General features: G+C 53.4%; 6 non-coding genes across 6 annotated transcripts; all 6 read left to right on the top strand.

The window, feature by feature from the left end:
• The first annotated feature begins 1803 nt into the window (after window positions 1-1803).
• LOC127214008 (small nucleolar RNA SNORD116) lies at window positions 1804-1896 on the top strand. Its single transcript, XR_007833732.1, has one exon. It is a non-coding gene; the product is annotated as a small nucleolar RNA SNORD116 (small nucleolar RNA).
• A 2390-nt stretch (window positions 1897-4286) lies between these two features.
• LOC127214007 (small nucleolar RNA SNORD116) lies at window positions 4287-4379 on the top strand. Its single transcript, XR_007833731.1, has one exon. It is a non-coding gene; the product is annotated as a small nucleolar RNA SNORD116 (small nucleolar RNA).
• Window positions 4380-6769: 2390 nt separating this feature from the next.
• LOC127214006 (small nucleolar RNA SNORD116) lies at window positions 6770-6862 on the top strand. The gene has a single exon (XR_007833730.1). It is a non-coding gene; the product is annotated as a small nucleolar RNA SNORD116 (small nucleolar RNA).
• Window positions 6863-9251: 2389 nt separating this feature from the next.
• LOC127214005 (small nucleolar RNA SNORD116) lies at window positions 9252-9344 on the top strand. The gene has a single exon (XR_007833729.1). It is a non-coding gene; the product is annotated as a small nucleolar RNA SNORD116 (small nucleolar RNA).
• Window positions 9345-11733: 2389 nt separating this feature from the next.
• Window positions 11734-11826, top strand: LOC127214003 (small nucleolar RNA SNORD116). Its single transcript, XR_007833727.1, has one exon. It is a non-coding gene; the product is annotated as a small nucleolar RNA SNORD116 (small nucleolar RNA).
• Window positions 11827-14215: 2389 nt separating this feature from the next.
• Window positions 14216-14308, top strand: LOC127214002 (small nucleolar RNA SNORD116). The gene has a single exon (XR_007833726.1). It is a non-coding gene; the product is annotated as a small nucleolar RNA SNORD116 (small nucleolar RNA).
• The last annotated feature ends 1726 nt before the right edge of the window (window positions 14309-16034 follow it).

Genomic DNA, 16034 nt, shown 5'->3' with positions numbered 1-16034 from the left:
GGGAGATTGATAGCCAGCCTGGGCATCCTGAGTGGGGCAATCGGAAAGGCGCTAAGTGACACGGGAGGGATTGCTCTACCTGAAGGAAGTTTAGGCATTGGCCTGGATACAAAAGGCAAGGTGGATTCGTTCGTTGGTATGGCCCTTCCCTTGGATAATGAGTTTACACTTGTGGCCCTCCCCGCGGAGGGCAAACAGTGCATAGGATGTCCTCTGACTTCCAAGGTGCTAGAGGGCCTCGGAGGCCTCCAGGCAAGGTTAATGCATGTCTAGTCAGGTATCGTGTTCTGTGCTATTCAGCAGTGTGCCATTGCTCGCAGAGGCCCTGTGTGTTGGACGTCTCGGGACCCTATCTGACGAATGGCCTTTGGGTTTGAGCCTGCGGTTTAAGAGTGGGCCAAACTTCTTTTCACGTGTTGGACCAATTCTCCAAAGCAATTTTGGCATGCTAGGTTCCATATGTGGACATTTGAACCCTTGAAGTTGCACCGTGTCTTGGGAGATTCCAGTCCCACCTAGAGTCATCATGCTGAGGCCCACAATACAGGACGTACATATGCAGGTTCCCCAGTTGCAGACCTATTTCATGGACTCTAGAACATTGTGTCACACCTGAAGTCTGATTGTGGTATCCTGCTAGGCATCCAGAGAGACACCCATCATTCAGGAAAATGAAGTATTAAGACACAGAGAAGGAGACAGAGCAAAATAGAGACGAGACAGAGACAAGAGACAGAGAAATAGACTAAGGACCTACGTTTGGGTGTCCTAGAGAGTCTGCCGTCTATGGTTGTGTAGGCCTAAGAGGACTTTTAATAGTGGAATGAACTTATGCCCCTCAGGTCATTGGCAGGACAGACAGATGGTTTCCCTTGGAAGGAAAATATGGGTGGGTATGTAGATGCCCACCTGGGTGAGAAAGGTGTCTCCTGAAAGGAGGAGGAAGGGGAGTCATGGTGTGGCGAAGGCTCAGTGCGGCCATGGACGTGGAGACAGCGAGGTGAGGTTGCACTTGTCGGTATTTGCAGCGGATAGTGCTTCAGGGATGAGGTTTTCAGTAGTGGACCACGGCTATTCCTTGAAGATTGTGCTTTCTGTTCTGGGCGTACGTGGCTGTCCTGTCAATCCAGAATTTTAGTGGCATACTACACAGATGGGCAACGACCCTCTTAAAGGCCAAGGAGGTCAAATGGACAAGGGCAAGCTCTTATCCCCTGGGACGAAATCATCCACAGTGTGGCAAAAATATGCTGGAATTTGGGCAGAGCAGGTGTGGTGAGAGAGCAGACGTGATCTGATCATCCCACGGAGACCAGGCAGGCCAACCCCTTCCAGTCAAAGATGCGGAGTTCCCAGTGTAACGGTGGCGTGTGCTTTTATGTGTTCACAGGGAGTGTCCCATTCTGTGTCCTGCGTGGCCGGAGTGCCTAAGAGGATCCCCAACATCATTTTGCCAGAGCTGGAGGCTCCCGCCTGAGCCTCCAGTGAAGTTGCTCGGTATTCGTGACAGTCCCCAGAAGGCCAGAAGAAGAAGGTAAGCCACAAAAGACGTGCCCCATCGGCTCAGGATTCTAGGGCTTTGGTGGTGCTGCGAGGACTGGCCACGGGTGCACCCTGGCCTGCCCGTACACATAGCAGATTGAGGCCTCGATTTCCTGCCCCCTTGCCCTCAGGGGTCCATGGCAGTGTGTTCCCAATCCCAGGCCGGGTCCCCTGTTGATATGTCTCGCACCCCACCAACACCCGTGAAGTCCATGCCTGTCAGTGCTGAATAGCTCTGTGCAAGGGCACTGCAGAGTGCTTGGATCGATGATGATTCCCAAAAAACATTCCTTGGAAAAGCTGAACAAAATGAGTGAAAACTCAATAACGCCTCTCTCATCGGGACTGAGGTCCGGCACCTTGGGTCACCCAAGTGCTCCGGGAGACAGACACAGGCTCGGGAACCACTCAACTGCTCCTGCCCTCCTCCAGCAGAAGACACAATCCCTGCCCTTGGGCTGGTCCTTTGCCCCTCTCTGCTCACAACCGCGGTCGGGTCGTGGTGAAGACAGAAGGGTTGGCACTTGCTGGCAATCAATCCTCCCTTGCCCTTGTTGACTTGACATCCTGAGAGGCAGTAGGGATGTCGGCCAGCTCCATGCAGAGGCCCTCAGCTCGATTGCCTACTGTGATACTGGAGCAGGAAGAGCAGGGTCCGCACTCCGTGGGCCTGCCCAGAGTGGCCTGCAAGCCCGTGCTGTTTGGTTCAGATGCCTTCAAGTGCGTTGTAGCCCTGCGCCGTGGCTGCTGAGAGACACTGAGATGAGCAGGGCCGGGTACTGTGAGCCCGCGGCCATAGTTCTTACTGCGTTGAAGGCAGGAATCTGTCAGGGAGCTGAAGGAAGATGGTCAGGGTTTGAGTGCTGGCATGCCTACAATGTAGTCAGGGCTCATGAACCACTTGAGAGTAGATCCAAAGCTGTGAGTGGGATGAATGCCACGGGAGATTGATAGCCAGCCTGGGCATCCTGAGTGGGGCAATCGGAAAGGCGCTAAGTGACACGGGAGGGATTGCTCTACCTGAAGGAAGTTTAGGCATTGGCCTGGATACAAAAGGCAAGGTGGATTCGTTCGTTGGTATGGCCCTTCCCTTGGATAATGAGTTTACACTTGTGGCCCTCCCCGCGGAGGGCAAACAGTGCATAGGATGTCCTCTGACTTCCAAGGTGCTAGAGGGCCTCGGAGGCCTCCAGGCAAGGTTAATGCATGTCTAGTCAGGTATCGTGTTCTGTGCTATTCAGCAGTGTGCCATTGCTCGCAGAGGCCCTGTGTGTTGGACGTCTCGGGACCCTATCTGACGAATGGCCTTTGGGTTTGAGCCTGCGGTTTAAGAGTGGGCCAAACTTCTTTTCACGTGTTGGACCAATTCTCCAAAGCAATTTTGGCATGCTAGGTTCCATATGTGGACATTTGAACCCTTGAAGTTGCACCGTGTCTTGGGAGATTCCAGTCCCACCTAGAGTCATCATGCTGAGGCCCACAATACAGGACGTACATATGTAGGTTCCCCAGTTGCAGACCTATTTCATGGACTCTAGAACATTGTGTCACACCTGAAGTCTGATTGTGGTATCCTGCTAGGCATCCAGAGAGACACCCATCATTCAGGAAAATGAAGTATTAAGACACAGAGAAGGAGACAGAGCAAAATAGAGACGAGACAGAGACAAGAGACAGAGAAATAGACTAAGGACCTATGTTTGGGTGTCCTAGAGAGTCTGCCGTCTATGGTTGTGTAGGCCTAAGAGGACTTTTAATAGTGGAATGAACTTATGCCCCTCAGGTCATTGGCAGGACAGACAGATGGTTTCCCTTGGAAGGAAAATATGGGTGGGTATGTAGATGCCCACCTGGGTGAGAAAGGTGTCTCCTGAAAGGAGGAGGAAGGGGAGTCATGGTGTGGCGAAGGCTCAGTGCGGCCATGGACGTGGAGACAGCGAGGTGAGGTTGCACTTGTCGGTATTTGCAGCGGATAGTGCTTCAGGGATGAGGTTTTCAGTAGTGGACCACGGCTATTCCTTGAAGATTGTGCTTTCTGTTCTGGGCGTACGTGGCTGTCCTGTCAATCCAGAATTTTAGTGGCATACTACACAGATGGGCAACGACCCTCTTAAAGGCCAAGGAGGTCAAATGGACAAGGGCAAGCTCTTATCCCCTGGGACGAAATCATCCACAGTGTGGCAAAAATATGCTGGAATTTGGGCAGAGCAGGTGTGGTGAGAGAGCAGACGTGATCTGATCATCCCACGGAGACCAGGCAGGCCAACCCCTTCCAGTCAAAGATGCGGAGTTCCCAGTGTAACGGTGGCGTGTGCTTTTATGTGTTCACAGGGAGTGTCCCATTCTGTGTCCTGCGTGGCCGGAGTGCCTAAGAGGATCCCCAACATCATTTTGCCAGAGCTGGAGGCTCCCGCCTGAGCCTCCAGTGAAGTTGCTCGGTATTCGTGACAGTCCGCAGAAGGCCAGAAGAAGAAGGTAAGCCACAAAAGACGTGCCCCATCGGCTCAGGATTCTAGGGCTTTGGTGGTGCTGCGAGGACTGGCCACGGGTGCACCCTGGCCTGCCCGTACACATAGCAGATTGAGGCCTCGATTTCCTGCCCCCTTGCCCTCAGGGGTCCATGGCAGTGTGTTCCCAATCCCAGGCCGGGTCCCCTGTTGATATGTCTCGCACCCCACCAACACCCGTGAAGTCCATGCCTGTCAGTGCTGAATAGCTCTGTGCAAGGGCACTGCAGAGTGCTTGGATCGATGATGATTCCCAAAAAACATTCCTTGGAAAAGCTGAACAAAATGAGTGAAAACTCAATAACGCCTCTCTCATCGGGACTGAGGTCCGGCACCTTGGGTCACCCAAGTGCTCCGGGAGACAGACACAGGCTCGGGAACCACTCAACTGCTCCTGCCCTCCTCCAGCAGAAGACACAATCCCTGCCCTTGGGCTGGTCCTTTGCCCCTCTCTGCTCACAACCGCGGTCGGGTCGTGGTGAAGACAGAAGGGTTGGCACTTGCTGGCAATCAATCCTCCCTTGCCCTTGTTGACTTGACATCCTGAGAGGCAGTAGGGATGTCGGCCAGCTCCATGCAGAGGCCCTCAGCTCGATTGCCTACTGTGATACTGGAGCAGGAAGAGCAGGGTCCGCACTCCGTGGGCCTGCCCAGAGTGGCCTGCAAGCCCGTGCTGTTTGGTTCAGATGCCTTCAAGTGCGTTGTAGCCCTGCGCCGTGGCTGCTGAGAGACACTGAGATGAGCAGGGCCGGGTACTGTGAGCCCGCGGCCATAGTTCTTACTGCGTTGAAGGCAGGAATCTGTCAGGGAGCTGAAGGAAGATGGTCAGGGTTTGAGTGCTGGCATGCCTACAATGTAGTCAGGGCTCATGAACCACTTGAGAGTAGATCCAAAGCTGTGAGTGGGATGAATGCCACGGGAGATTGATAGCCAGCCTGGGCATCCTGAGTGGGGCAATCGGAAAGGCGCTAAGTGACACGGGAGGGATTGCTCTCCCTGAAGGAAGTTTAGGCATTGGCCTGGATACAAAAGGCAAGGTGGATTCGTTCGTTGGGTTGGACCTTCCCTTGGATAATGAGTTTACACTTGTGGCCCTCCCCGCGGAGGGCAAACAGTGCATAGGATGTCCTCTGACTTCCAAGGTGCTAGAGGGCCTCAGAGGCCTCCAGGCAAGGTTAATGCATGTCTAGTCAGGTATCGTGTTCTGTGCTATTCAGCAGTGTGCCATTGCTCGCAGAGGCCCTGTATGTTGGACGACTCGGGACCCTATCTGACGAATGGCCTTTGGGTTTGGGCCTGCGGTTTAAGAGTGGGCCAAACTTCTTTTCACGTGTTGGACCAATTCTCCAAAGCAATTTTGGCATGCTAGGTTCCATATGTGGACATTTGAACCCTTGAAGTTGCACCGTGTCTTGGGAGATTCCAGTCCCACCTAGAGTCATCATGCTGAGGCCCACAATACAGGACGTACATATGTAGGTTCCCCAGTTGCAGACCTATTTCATGGACTCTAGAACATTGTGTCACACCTGAAGTCTGATTGTGGTATCCTGCTAGGCATCCAGAGAGACACCCATCATTCAGGAAAATGAAGTATTAAGACACAGAGAAGGAGACAGAGCAAAATAGAGACGAGACAGAGACAAGAGACAGAGAAATAGACTAAGGACCTATGTTTGGGTGTCCTAGAGAGTCTGCCGTCTATGGTTGTGTAGGCCTAAGAGGACTTTTAATAGTGGAATGAACTTATGCCCCTCAGGTCATTGGCAGGACAGACAGATGGTTTCCCTTGGAAGGAAAATATGGGTGGGTATGTAGATGCCCACCTGGGTGAGAAAGGTGTCTCCTGAAAGGAGGAGGAAGGGGAGTCATGGTGTGGCGAAGGCTCAGTGCGGCCATGGACGTGGAGACAGCGAGGTGAGGTTGCACTTGTCGGTATTTGCAGCGGATAGTGCTTCAGGGATGAGGTTTTCAGTAGTGGACCACGGCTATTCCTTGAAGATTGTGCTTTCTGTTCTGGGCGTACGTGGCTGTCCTGTCAATCCAGAATTTTAGTGGCATACTACACAGATGGGCAACGACCCTCTTAAAGGCCAAGGAGGTCAAATGGACAAGGGCAAGCTCTTATCCCCTGGGACGAAATCATCCACAGTGTGGCAAAAATATGCTGGAATTTGGGCAGAGCAGGTGTGGTGAGAGCGCAGACGTGATCTGATCATCCCACGGAGACCAGGCAGGCCAACCCCTTCCAGTCAAAGATGCGGAGTTCCCAGTGTAACGGTGGCGTGTGCTTTTATGTGTTCACAGGGAGTGTCCCATTCTGTGTCCTGCGTGGCCGGAGTGCCTAAGAGGATCCCCAACATCATTTTGCCAGAGCTGGAGGCTCCCGCCTGAGCCTCCAGTGAAGTTGCTCGGTATTCGTGACAGTCCGCAGAAGGCCAGAAGAAGAAGGTAAGCCACAAAAGACGTGCCCCATCGGCTCAGGATTCTAGGGCTTTGGTGGTGCTGCGAGGACTGGCCACGGGTGCACCCTGGCCTGCTCATACACATAGCAGATTGAGGCCTCGATTTCCTGCCCCCTTGCCCTCAGGGGTCCATGGCAGTGTGTTCCCAATCCCAGGCCGGGTCCCCTGTTGATATGTCTCGCACCCCACCAACACCCGTGAAGTCCATGCCTGTCAGTGCTGAATAGCTCTGTGCAAGGGCACTGCAGAGTGCTTGGATCGATGATGATTCCCAAAAAACATTCCTTGGAAAAGCTGAACAAAATGAGTGAAAACTCAATAACGCCTCTCTCATCGGGACTGAGGTCCGGCACCTTGGGTCACCCAAGTGCTCCGGGAGACAGACACAGGCTCGGGAACCACTCAACTGCTCCTGCCCTCCTCCAGCAGAAGACACAATCCCTGCCCTTGGGCTGGTCCTTTGCCCCTCTCTGCTCACAACCGCGGTCGGGTCGTGGTGAAGACAGAAGGGTTGGCACTTGCTGGCAATCAATCCTCCCTTGCCCTTGTTGACTTGACATCCTGAGAGGCAGTAGGGATGTCGGCCAGCTCCATGCAGAGGCCCTCAGCTCGATTGCCTACTGTGATACTGGAGCAGGAAGAGCAGGGTCCGCACTCCGTGGGCCTGCCCAGAGTGGCCTGCAAGCCCGTGCTGTTTGGTTCAGATGCCTTCAAGTGCGTTGTAGCCCTGCGCCGGGGCTGCTGAGAGACACTGAGATGAGCAGGGCCGGGTACTGTGAGCCCGCGGCCATAGTTCTTACTGCGTTGAAGGCAGGAATCTGTCAGGGAGCTGAAGGAAGATGGTCAGGGTTTGAGTGCTGGCATGCCTACAATGTAGTCAGGGCTCATGAACCACTTGAGAGTAGATCCAAAGCTGTGAGTGGGATGAATGCCACGGGAGATTGATACCAGCCTGGGCATCCTGAGTGGGGCAATCGGAAAGGCGCTAAGTGACACGGGAGGGATTGCTCTCCCTGAAGGAAGTTTAGGCATTGGCCTGGATACAAAAGGCAAGGTGGATTCGTTCGTTGGGATGGCCCTTCCCTTGGATAATGAGTTTACACTTGTGGCCCTCCCCGCGGAGGGCAAACAGTGCATAGGATGTCCTCTGACTTCCAAGGTGCTAGAGGGCCTCAGAGGCCTCCAGGCAAGGTTAATGCATGTCTAGTCAGGTATCGTGTTCTGTGCTATTCAGCAGTGTGCCATTGCTCGCAGAGGCCCTGTGTGTTGGACGTCTCGGGACCCTATCTGACGAATGGCCTTTGGGTTTGGGCCTGCGGTTTAAGAGTGGGCCAAACTTCTTTTCACGTGTTGGACCAATTCTCCAAAGCAATTTTGGCATGCTAGGTTCCATATGTGGACATTTGAACCCTTGAAGTTGCACCGTGTCTTGGGAGATTCCAGTCCCACCTAGAGTCATCATGCTGAGGCCCACAATACAGGACGTACATATGTAGGTTCCCCAGTTGCAGACCTATTTCATGGACTCTAGAACATTGTGTCACACCTGAAGTCTGATTGTGGTATCCTGCTAGGCATCCAGAGAGACACCCATCATTCAGGAAAATGAAGTATTAAGACACAGAGAAGGAGACAGAGCAAAATAGAGACGAGACAGAGACAAGAGACAGAGAAATAGACTAAGGACCTATGTTTGGGTGTCCTAGAGAGTCTGCCGTCTATGGTTGTGTAGGCCTAAGAGGACTTTTAATAGTGGAATGAACTTATGCCCCTCAGGTCATTGGCAGGACAGACAGATGGTTTCCCTTGGAAGGAAAATATGGGTGGGTATGTAGATGCCCACCTGGGTGAGAAAGGTGTCTCCTGAAAGGAGGAGGAAGGGGAGTCATGGTGTGGCGAAGGCTCAGTGCGGCCATGGACGTGGAGACAGCGAGGTGAGGTTGCACTTGTCGGTATTTGCAGCGGATAGTGCTTCAGGGATGAGGTTTTCAGTAGTGGACCACGGCTATTCCTTGAAGATTGTGCTTTCTGTTCTGGGCGTACGTGGCTGTCCTGTCAATCCAGAATTTTAGTGGCATACTACACAGATGGGCAACGATCCCCTTAAAGGCCAAGGAGGTCAAATGGACAAGGGCAAGCTCTTATCCCCTGGGACGAAATCATCCACAGTGTGGCAAAAATATGCTGGAATTTGGGCAGAGCAGGTGTGGTGAGAGAGCAGACGTGATCTGATCATCCCACGGAGACCAGGCAGGCCAACCCCTTCCAGTCAAAGATGCGGAGTTCCCAGTGTAACGGTGGCGTGTGCTTTTATGTGTTCACAGGGAGTGTCCCATTCTGTGTCCTGCGTGGCCGGAGTGCCTAAGAGGATCCCCAACATCATTTTGCCAGAGCTGGAGGCTCCCGCCTGAGCCTCCAGTGAAGTTGCTCGGTATTCGTGACAGTCCGCAGAAGGCCAGAAGAAGAAGGTAAGCCACAAAAGACGTGCCCCATCGGCTCAGGATTCTAGGGCTTTGGTGGTGCTGCGAGGACTGGCCACGGGTGCACCCTGGCCTGCCCGTACACATAGCAGATTGAGGCCTCGATTTCCTGCCCCCTTGCCCTCAGGGGTCCATGGCAGTGTGTTCCCAATCCCAGGCCGGGTCCCCTGTTGATATGTCTCGCACCCCACCAACACCCGTGAAGTCCATGCCTGTCAGTGCTGAATAGCTCTGTGCAAGGGCACTGCAGAGTGCTTGGATCGATGATGATTCCCAAAAAACATTCCTTGGAAAAGCTGAACAAAATGAGTGAAAACTCAATAACGCCTCTCTCATCGGGACTGAGGTCCGGCACCTTGGGTCACCCAAGTGCTCCGAGGAGACAGACACAGGCTCGGGAACCACTCAACTGCTCCTGCCCTCCTCCAGCAGAAGACACAATCCCTGCCCTTGGGCTGGTCCTTTGCCCCTCTCTGCTCACAACCGCGGTCGGGTCGTGGTGAAGACAGAAGGGTTGGCACTTGCTGGCAATCAATCCTCCCTTGCCCTTGTTGACTTGACATCCTGAGAGGCAGTAGGGATGTCGGCCAGCTCCATGCAGAGGCCCTCAGCTCGATTGCCTACTGTGATACTGGAGCAGGAAGAGCAGGGTCCGCACTCCGTGGGCCTGCCCAGAGTGGCCTGCAAGCCCGTGCTGTTTGGTTCAGATGCCTTCAAGTGCGTTGTAGCCCTGCGCCGGGGCTGCTGAGAGACACTGAGATGAGCAGGGCCGGGTACTGTGAGCCCGCGGCCATAGTTCTTACTGCGTTGAAGGCAGGAATCTGTCAGGGAGCTGAAGGAAGATGGTCAGGGTTTCAGTGCTGGCATGCCTACAATGTAGTCAGGGCTCATGAACCACTTGAGAGTAGATCCAAAGCTGTGAGTGGGATGAATGCCACGGGAGATTGATACCAGCCTGGGCATCCTGAGTGGGGCAATCGGAAAGGCGCTAAGTGACACGGGAGGGATTGCTCTCCCTGAAGGAAGTTTAGGCATTGGCCTGGATACAAAAGGCAAGGTGGATTCGTTCGTTGGGTTGGACCTTCCCTTGGATAATGAGTTTACACTTGTGGCCCTCCCCGCGGAGGGCAAACAGTGCATAGGATGTCCTCTGACTTCCAAGGTGCTAGAGGGCCTCAGAGGCCTCCAGGCAAGGTTAATGCATGTCTAGTCAAGTATCGTGTTCTGTGCTATTCAGCAGTGTGCCATTGCTCGCAGAGGCCCTGTATGTTGGACGACTCGGGACCCTATCTGACGAATGGCCTTTGGGTTGGGCCTGCGGTTTAAGAGTGGGCCAAACTTCTTTTCACGTGTTGGACCAATTCTCCAAAGCAATTTTGGCATGCTAGGTTCCATATGTGGACATTTGAACCCTTGAAGTTGCACCGTGTCTTGGGAGATTCCAGTCCCACCTAGAGTCATCATGCTGAGGCCCACAATACAGGACGTACATATGTAGGTTCCCCAGTTGCAGACCTATTTCATGGACTCTAGAACATTGTGTCACACCTGAAGTCTGATTGTGGTATCCTGCTAGGCATCCAGAGAGACACCCATCATTCAGGAAAATGAAGTATTAAGACACAGAGAAGGAGACAGAGCAAAATAGAGACGAGACAGAGACAAGAGACAGAGAAATAGACTAAGGACCTATGTTTGGGTGTCCTAGAGAGTCTGCCGTCTATGGTTGTGTAGGCCTAAGAGGACTTTTAATAGTGGAATGAACTTATGCCCCTCAGGTCATTGGCAGGACAGACAGATGGTTTCCCTTGGAAGGAAAATATGGGTGGGTATGTAGATGCCCACCTGGGTGAGAAAGGTGTCTCCTGAAAGGAGGAGGAAGGGGAGTCATGGTGTGGCGAAGGCTCAGTGCGGCCATGGACGTGGAGACAGCGAGGTGAGGTTGCACTTGTCGGTATTTGCAGCGGATAGTGCTTCAGGGATGAGGTTTTCAGTAGTGGACCACGGCTATTCCTTGAAGATTGTGCTTTCTGTTCTGGGCGTACGTGGCTGTCCTGTCAATCCAGAATTTTAGTGGCATACTACACAGATGGGCAACGACCCTCTTAAAGGCCAAGGAGGTCAAATGGACAAGGGCAAGCTCTTATCCCCTGGGACGAAATCATCCACAGTGTGGCAAAAATATGCTGGAATTTGGGCAGAGCAGGTGTGGTGAGAGCGCAGACGTGATCTGATCATCCCACGGAGACCAGGCAGGCCAACCCCTTCCAGTCAAAGATGCGGAGTTCCCAGTGTAACGGTGGCGTGTGCTTTTATGTGTTCACAGGGAGTGTCCCATTCTGTGTCCTGCGTGGCCGGAGTGCCTAAGAGGATCCCCAACATCATTTTGCCAGAGCTGGAGGCTCCCGCCTGAGCCTCCAGTGAAGTTGCTCGGTATTCGTGACAGTCCGCAGAAGGCCAGAAGAAGAAGGTAAGCCACAAAAGACGTGCCCCATCGGCTCAGGATTCTAGGGCTTTGGTGGTGCTGCGAGGACTGGCCACGGGTGCACCCTGGCCTGCTCATACACATAGCAGATTGAGGCCTCGATTTCCTGCCCCCTTGCCCTCAGGGGTCCATGGCAGTGTGTTCCCAATCCCAGGCCGGGTCCCCTGTTGATATGTCTCGCACCCCACCAACACCCGTGAAGTCCATGCCTGTCAGTGCTGAATAGCTCTGTGCAAGGGCACTGCAGAGTGCTTGGATCGATGATGATTCCCAAAAAACATTCCTTGGAAAAGCTGAACAAAATGAGTGAAAACTCAATAACGCCTCTCTCATCGGGACTGAGGTCCGGCACCTTGGGTCACCCAAGTGCTCCGGGAGACAGACACAGGCTCGGGAACCACTCAACTGCTCCTGCCCTCCTCCAGCAGAAGACACAATCCCTGCCCTTGGGCTGGTCCTTTGCCCCTCTCTGCTCACAACCGCGGTCGGGTCGTGGTGAAGACAGAAGGGTTGGCACTTGCTGGCAATCAATCCTCCCTTGCCCTTGTTGACTTGACATCCTGAGAGGCAGTAGGGATGTCGGCCAGCTCCATGCAGAGGCCCTCAGCTCGATTGCCTACTGTGATACTGGAGCAGGAAGAGCAGGGTCCGCACTCCGTGGGCCTGCCCAGAGTGGCCTGCAAGCCCGTGCTGTTTGGTTCAGATGCCTTCAAGTGCGTTGTAGCCCTGCGCCGTGGCTGCTGAGAGACACTGAGATGAGCAGGGCCGGGTACTGTGAGCCCGCGGCCATAGTTCTTACTGCGTTGAAGGCAGGAATCTGTCAGGGAGCTGAAGGAAGATGGTCAGGGTTTGAGTGCTGGCATGCCTACAATGTAGTCAGGGCTCATGAACCACTTGAGAGTAGATCCAAAGCTGTGAGTGGGATGAATGCCACGGGAGATTGATACCAGCCTGGGCATCCTGAGTGGGGCAATCGGAAAGGCGCTAAGTGACACGGGAGGGATTGCTCTCCCTGAAGGAAGTTTAGGCATTGGCCTGGATACAAAAGGCAAGGTGGATTCGTTCGTTGGGATGGACCTTCCCTTGGATAATGAGTTTACACTTGTGGCCCTCCCCGCGGAGGGCAAACAGTGCATAGGATGTCCTCTGACTTCCAAGGTGCTAGAGGGCCTCAGAGGCCTCCAGGCAAGGTTAATGCATGTCTAGTCAGGTATCGTGTTCTGTGCTATTCAGCAGTGTGCCATTGCTCGCAGAGGCCCTGTGTGTTGGACGTCTCGGGACCCTATCTGACGAATGGCCTTTGGGTTTGGGCCTGCGGTTTAAGAGTGGGCCAAACTTCTTTTCACGTGTTGGACCAATTCTCCAAAGCAATTTTGGCATGCTAGGTTCCATATGTGGACATTTGAACCCTTGAAGTTGCACCGTGTCTTGGGAGATTCCAGTCCCACCTAGAGTCATCATGCTGAGGCCCACAATACAGGACGTACATATGTAGGTTCCCCAGTTGCAGACCTATTTCATGGACTCTAGAACATTGTGTCACACCTGAAGTCTGATTGTGGTATCCTGCTAGGCATCCAGAGAGACACCCATCATTCAGGAAAATGAAGTATTAAGACACAGAGAAGGAGACAGAGCAAAATAGAGACGAGACAGAGACAAGAGACAGAGAAATAGACTAAGGACCTATGTTTGGGTGTCCTAGAGAGTCTGCCGTCTATGGTTGTGTAGGCCTAAGAGGACTTTTAATAGTGGAATGAACTTATGCCCCTCAGGTCATTGGCAGGACAGACAGATGGTTTCCCTTGGAAGGAAAATATGGGTGGGTATGTAGATGCCCACCTGGGTGAGAAAGGTGTCTCCTGAAAGGAGGAGGAAGGGGAGTCATGGTGTGGCGAAGGCTCAGTGCGGCCATGGACGTGGAGACAGCGAGGTGAGGTTGCACTTGTCGGTATTTGCAGCGGATAGTGCTTCAGGGATGAGGTTTTCAGTAGTGGACCACGGCTATTCCTTGAAGATTGTGCTTTCTGTTCTGGGCGTACGTGGCTGTCCTGTCAATCCAGAATTTTAGTGGCATACTACACAGATGGGCAACGATCCCCTTAAAGGCCAAGGAGGTCAAATGGACAAGGGCAAGCTCTTATCCCCTGGGACGAAATCATCCACAGTGTGGCAAAAATATGCTGGAATTTGGGCAGAGCAGGTGTGGTGAGAGAGCAGACGTGATCTGATCATCCCACGGAGACCAGGCAGGCCAACCCCTTCCAGTCAAAGATGCGGAGTTCCCAGTGTAACGGTGGCGTGTGCTTTTATGTGTTCACAGGGAGTGTCCCATTCTGTGTCCTGCGTGGCCGGAGTGCCTAAGAGGATCCCCAACATCATTTTGCCAGAGCTGGAGGCTCCCGCCTGAGCCTCCAGTGAAGTTGCTCGGTATTCGTGACAGTCCGCAGAAGGCCAGAAGAAGAAGGTAAGCCACAAAAGACGTGCCCCATCGGCTCAGGATTCTAGGGCTTTGGTGGTGCTGCGAGGACTGGCCACGGGTGCACCCTGGCCTGCCCGTACACATAGCAGATTGAGGCCTCGATTTCCTGCCCCCTTGCCCTCAGGGGTCCATGGCAGTGTGTTCCCAATCCCAGGCCGGGTCCCCTGTTGATATGTCTCGCACCCCACCAACACCCGTGAAGTCCATGCCTGTCAGTGCTGAATAGCTCTGTGCAAGGGCACTGCAGAGTGCTTGGATCGATGATGATTCCCAAAAAACATTCCTTGGAAAAGCTGAACAAAATGAGTGAAAACTCAATAACGCCTCTCTCATCGGGACTGAGGTCCGGCACCTTGGGTCACCCAAGTGCTCCGGGAGACAGACACAGGCTCGGGAACCACTCAACTGCTCCTGCCCTCCTCCAGCAGAAGACACAATCCCTGCCCTTGGGCTGGTCCTTTGCCCCTCTCTGCTCACAACCGCGGTCGGGTCGTGGTGAAGACAGAAGGGTTGGCACTTGCTGGCAATCAATCCTCCCTTGCCCTTGTTGACTTGACATCCTGAGAGGCAGTAGGGATGTCGGCCAGCTCCATGCAGAGGCCCTCAGCTCGATTGCCTACTGTGATACTGGAGCAGGAAGAGCAGGGTCCGCACTCCGTGGGCCTGCCCAGAGTGGCCTGCAAGCCCGTGCTGTTTGGTTCAGATGCCTTCAAGTGCGTTGTAGCCCTGCGCCGGGGCTGCTGAGAGACACTGAGATGAGCAGGGCCGGGTACTGTGAGCCCGCGGCCATAGTTCTTACTGCGTTGAAGGCAGGAATCTGTCAGGGAGCTGAAGGAAGATGGTCAGGGTTTGAGTGCTGGCATGCCTACAATGTAGTCAGGGCTCATGAACCACTTGAGAGTAGATCCAAAGCTGTGAGTGGGATGAATGCCACGGGAGATTGATACCAGCCTGGGCATCCTGAGTGGGGCAATCGGAAAGGCGCTAAGTGACACGGGAGGGATTGCTCTCCCTGAAGGAAGTTTAGGCATTGGCCTGGATACAAAAGGCAAGGTGGATTCGTTCGTTGGGATGGACCTTCCCTTGGATAATGAGTTTACACTTGTGGCCCTCCCCGCGGAGGGCAAACAGTGCATAGGATGTCCTCTGACTTCCAAGGTGCTAGAGGGCCTCAGAGGCCTCCAGGCAAGGTTAATGCATGTCTAGTCAGGTATCGTGTTCTGTGCTATTCAGCAGTGTGCCATTGCTCGCAGAGGCCCTGTGTGTTGGACGTCTCGGGACCCTATCTGACGAATGGCCTTTGGGTTTGGGCCTGCGGTTTAAGAGTGGGCCAAACTTCTTTTCACGTGTTGGACCAATTCTCCAAAGCAATTTTGGCATGCTAGGTTCCATATGTGGACATTTGAACCCTTGAAGTTGCACCGTGTCTTGGGAGATTCCAGTCCCACCTAGAGTCATCATGCTGAGGCCCACAATACAGGACGTACATATGTAGGTTCCCCAGTTGCAGACCTATTTCATGGACTCTAGAACATTGTGTCACACCTGAAGTCTGATTGTGGTATCCTGCTAGGCATCCAGAGAGACACCCATCATTCAGGAAAATGAAGTATTAAGACACAGAGAAGGAGACAGAGCAAAATAGAGACGAGACAGAGACAAGAGACAGAGAAATAGACTAAGGACCTATGTTTGGGTGTCCTAGAGAGTCTGCCGTCTATGGTTGTGTAGGCCTAAGAGGACTTTTAATAGTGGAATGAACTTATGCCCCTCAGGTCATTGGCAGGACAGACAGATGGTTTCCCTTGGAAGGAAAATATGGGTGGGTATGTAGATGCCCACCTGGGTGAGAAAGGTGTCTCCTGAAAGGAGGAGGAAGGGGAGTCATGGTGTGGCGAAGGCTCAGTGCGGCCATGGACGTGGAGACAGCGAGGTGAGGTTGCACTTGTCGGTATTTGCAGCGGATAGTGCTTCAGGGATGAGGTTTTCAGTAGTGGACCACGGCTATTCCTTGAAGATTGTGCTTTCTGTTCTGGGCGTACGTGGCTGTCCTGTCAATCCAGAATTTTAGTG

The sequence above is a fragment of the Phodopus roborovskii genome, unplaced genomic scaffold (assembly GCF_943737965.1).
Source record: "Phodopus roborovskii unplaced genomic scaffold, PHOROB, whole genome shotgun sequence".
Taxonomy (NCBI): domain Eukaryota; kingdom Metazoa; phylum Chordata; class Mammalia; order Rodentia; family Cricetidae; genus Phodopus; species Phodopus roborovskii.
This window is presented reverse-complemented; position numbering and strand designations above follow the sequence as displayed.